Genomic DNA, 4,775 nt, shown 5'->3' with positions numbered 1-4,775 from the left:
GTCTTACCTGTAAAAAAAAAAGAAGCCTCAAAGCAAGCGTGAATCACGTCGTATGCCCAACGTGGACACTCCAATGAATGATCCTTACCTTGCATTCATCATATTGCATATAGTGAAACAATCTTTCGTAAGAGGTTAATACAGAACGACGACCAAGTGACCCGATGACTCGCCAGTTGTGAAAGACAACAACCTACCGTATATATCACTGTGTAACGCTCATCAAAACATGGGAACAGTGTAGTGTAAAAAGATCTAACCTCGCAAAGCATGCCTGTAGATCATGGTCTATGATTTTCGCTTGAGGGCATAGATAGACCCTGTTCGCTTAAAATTAAAAGCAATGCCAACATCCTAGATCCTCACGTAAGTACTGCCGACCCTGATGTGCTGGCGTGTTATGCGATGACACAGCTGGGTAGTCACTGCTGTTTGCTGTTGGATCAGCGATATATACTACTAATAACGGTACGCTTAAATAGCAATCACTAACAACCGTATCCCAGGGGTGTCCGTCTTTGACTACGCGTGGAATACGTTCAAACTGCATCCAGAACTTGTTTCGAACACGTGGTTAAAGATATGCCCCTCAAAGGTAAATTGTGCCAACGTTCCCTTAAGCCTATTACATTTTGTAGCAATGAATGTTGTAGCTCACGGAACACGACATTCAAGATGGTCTCCGAACACTTAATAATTTCTGATAAATACCTTTTAATTTTAGCATAAAATTCAACACATATCTGGATACTTCAGTATTTCATCAAACGTTTCCCTTACTATACACACTAATAACAGGCCTTTTAATTAATTAGAAAAAGATGGGACACGTAAAATGCATTTTCTGTAATTTTATTACAGTTTAAGAACGGTGTTGTTACAATTTATTTACGCCGGATATTAAGTTACAGTTTCTTGTTTGCTTGTTTTTAAACATATTGTACTACCATTTTATTAAACAACGGAATCTGATTTTAATCAGTGTTAAACAATTTGGGACTCGACACGAGTTCACTAACTCATATCGGCCCTTACACAACATTTAAAAACTGATCCAATCACGGCATTCAATTTAGATAAATTCAATTATGTATGAAGACTAGGTACAAATAAAATATATTTAAAGACAATATTTCAAAGCAAGCGAAATGAACAATGTATGTATAGAATTAAGTAAATTAATACTAGGAAAGAGATACGAAGGGGTCAGGAGAGAAGTCATTATATTGTCCATTTCCATCAATTTTTTGATTTAATACTTAAAATATAAGTGTAAGTACTAAAAACGTATAATTTCGTGGATATGTTTTGAATATTTGGGAAAATTACAGTTTGTTGATGTACTCTGCATGAAGTCACTTTTCAATAATACAGCTATAGTTGCGTAAGAAGTGTGTCGTGTCACGATGACCCAGACACAAGATAAGTATCAAAGTAACAGTGGTCACGGTGACCCAGACCCAAGCTAATTAAGGAGGTAATGGGGGGGGGGGGGGTTTATGTGAGATTAGAAGGTACGGCCACTAAGGCTAGAGTCAGTAGAGTTAGAGTAGAACAGTATATCAGAACGGATTTCGAATATATCGCTATAACCGATTACTCAAAACAAAGTATAACAACTCTATTATGATGATGGCTACATTACATCGTAATAGCTTAGGCGCTGCATTTTAAGCTCTATATACACGTGGAGAAGCAAACAGGACCACTATGTAAGAAGGGGAGCGGGTGCCTCCCCTTCAATGGCGTGTCCCGGCGCATGCAGGTTCTTCCCGTACGTCCATCTGGTGGCACCATAGACCTGAAAAAAGGAGGAAAACACATAAAAACTAAATAATTTTTGATAGCCACACACACAGACACAGACACACACATATATCTATCTATATGTATGTATGTATGTATGTATAAACACACACACACACACACACATATATATATATATATATATATATATATATATATATATATATATATATATATATATATATATATATATATATATATAACTCAATAACTCAAATCTAAAAGTGTAATAAAACTCTCATTACATAAAACAGACCCCTCATAGTTGACATCACAAAAATTTGACCCACTTATAAAAATTGTCACAAATTAAATTTGATTTGTAATCATTTTGAATAGAAGAACACACAACAATACTGCACTGCGTTCTGGAATAGTGAATACTTAAAAAAAACCATGATCAATCCGGGTTAAGTCCTCTGGAAATCTATACTAAAGAGAACGAATATGGATAAGTTAAGACTTAAATCTAATGGAAAAAAGTTGTAGACATTTATTCTCATGACATTATGTCTGTGTTTTCTTCGCCCCCCCCCCCCAGTTTGCATTTTCTGTAGTAGATGGCACTAGTGTTGCTTTTGTGACTTCATATTTTTCACATACATACTTCTGAGTGACGTCATGATATGGTCGGTCCCTAATAGCAAACTAAGATTAATATACTTGCTGAGCTACTGATACCAGGGTGAATAAATACACGTGCATGCCTCCTTTATAGTTAAAAGAGAGAGAAAAAGCTGAGATCTTGGATCATCAAATAATCATTAAATAAAGTGCAATTGCAAAAGCTGTGCTTAACATCTGCATTATCGTACCACATGTATACATCGGAGGGTTAATTAAGTTGACTCAGTGACAGCTTTGTGTTTGCCGATCCTTTGCACAAACATGGGTATTAGAATAAAATTATTCATAACCATATGCCATTAAAAAAAAAAAAAACAAAGTTATAAGTCATTATTAATCGAATAAAAGTAAAACACAAAGATAGAAAAAATTAAATAGAATGAAAAAAAACATATGCGTCAGCCGGGAATCGAACCCGGATCGGCTGCTTGGAAGGCAACCATGCTAACCTTTACACCACCGACGCTAGATGTATAACACAGAAAGATGTTTTAGATATAAATATGTACAAATTATTAAAACATCTAACTCAAATGAGGTAACCAACTGGATATAACCTTAATTTTTAAAGATAACACATGTCACTAGTTTAAAAACTGGCTTACTCAAAGATGTTACTGCTGATGTGAGTTGATCGTTGTGGAGGCTGACATGATAAATGCGGAAACCAGTACAATCAATGAATAGTTAAACAGTATTTCTCCTTACCCTCATTTGTACTTCAGAGATCCCCACATGCTTAATTGTACCCTCATTTCTTTTACCAAAGTTATATATATATATATATATATATATATATATATATATATATATATATATATATATATATATATATATATTCAGTTTACCCCCCCCCCCCCAATTCTGACACGAAGGGGATTTCTGACTCGCAGTCTTGCACCCGTTGGGGATACACTGGTTAAGTATATTTTTGGGATAATTTTTCATAAATTTCCGGACACTACCTCCCCATGCTAAAACGCACACACACACACACACACACACACACGACAATTTTTTAAACTAATGTCGAGCGCGCGACGAAGTTCAAGGGCTGCCGGGCGGTGCTGTGTGCTCATTAATATTCTACTGTGTATTGATGAATCTACAGTTGTGTACTTATTTGAAATACAACATAACTTCAATTCGTTTCTTGTAGTGTACTCCTTTATATTATTAAGATTTGCAAGGAAAACGAAATGATAATTTAAAAAAAAGGTATGGGAAAATATGAACTATTTTTTTCTCCCCCGGACTAATATTTTACTCCCATAGGAGGTGCAACATCACTCAGAAACAAACTCGTCGATATTTCCCGTACAAATGCAGTAACCTATAATTACTGTCTTTCAAATGTACCAAAAGTATTGCATTTCACTGTATTGTATGGTATGGTATTGTAAATAAAATGAAAATATAAATCAATGATTCACTCGCAACAATCAAAATTTTTAATAAAAAAATAAATGTTAGGTGTCTTTGTAGAATGTTATTTTTCAATGAAGCCGGCAGTTTGAAGATTTCAGGCAAAATTTTCATCAAGTTTTAACAGAAATGCTTCCCTGTTTGTTTGTTTTTTAAATTTAAAAAAAAATCAAATTCATAATCCTATTTTACTGGTTCTAACAGTTTTAACAATGGTTAGAGTTTGGGATTCTGAAGGCTTTAGTTCTAAACCCGTCACTTTTTACTAACCTGAACATTTTGGTGTACCATATAAATAGTATATTTAATTGCTTTTCTACAGAGTTGTTGGAATTTTCCAGTTTACAAATGATTTGCTCACGTTCATATACATATATGCATAATACAAAATAACTATTTAATCCACTAATTTTAAGCTTGTATTTAGGTTTGGTTGAACCATCGGTTGCTATTCGTTCAGACTAACTGGAATTGTGCACTGTTAACAAACATATTTTATTATATCAGATTATATACTTATATTATTATATAGATATGTGCAATCAGGACCAAAATATAATCATCATTAAAATAAAAAATTGCTTTGAGTTTGTGACTTTAACGCCATTTTCAGCACATAATAGGCTAAACATGGCGGCAGGTGTATTTGGTATAGAGAGAACACAGGAACACCTCTGGAAGAACCAGCAGCAGGGTGGGTGAACAGACCACTTGCTTTAAAGTCTATTTATGAAAATAAAACTCCATACAAAAAAAAAAATTAAAAAAGATATAAGGTCAATAACGTCAAACGGAAACCTCTAACCAAAACCGAGAGTTTCTCTAATTGGGTTAGTTTGTTTTGTAACTTCATCTTTGTCGCTCGTGTTTTTCTATATTTTGAATGCGTGTTTTGTTTACCCGTCAAATACTCATTT

At 34.3% G+C, this 4,775-nt stretch overlaps 1 non-coding gene across 1 annotated transcript; it reads right to left on the bottom strand.

The window, feature by feature from the left end:
• Positions 1–2,827: 2,827 nt before the first annotated feature.
• Trnag-ucc (transfer RNA glycine (anticodon UCC)) lies at positions 2,828–2,899 on the bottom strand. Its single transcript has one exon. It is a non-coding gene; the product is annotated as a tRNA-Gly (tRNA).
• Between the last annotated feature and the right edge of the window lie 1,876 nt (positions 2,900–4,775).

This window comes from Sinohyriopsis cumingii, chromosome 9 (assembly GCF_028554795.1).
Source record: "Sinohyriopsis cumingii isolate HCF-2022 chromosome 9, ASM2855479v2, whole genome shotgun sequence".
Lineage (NCBI taxonomy): Eukaryota > Metazoa > Mollusca > Bivalvia > Unionida > Unionidae > Sinohyriopsis > Sinohyriopsis cumingii.
The sequence above is the reverse complement of the archived record's forward strand: the minus strand, read 5'-3'. Positions and strand labels throughout refer to the sequence as shown.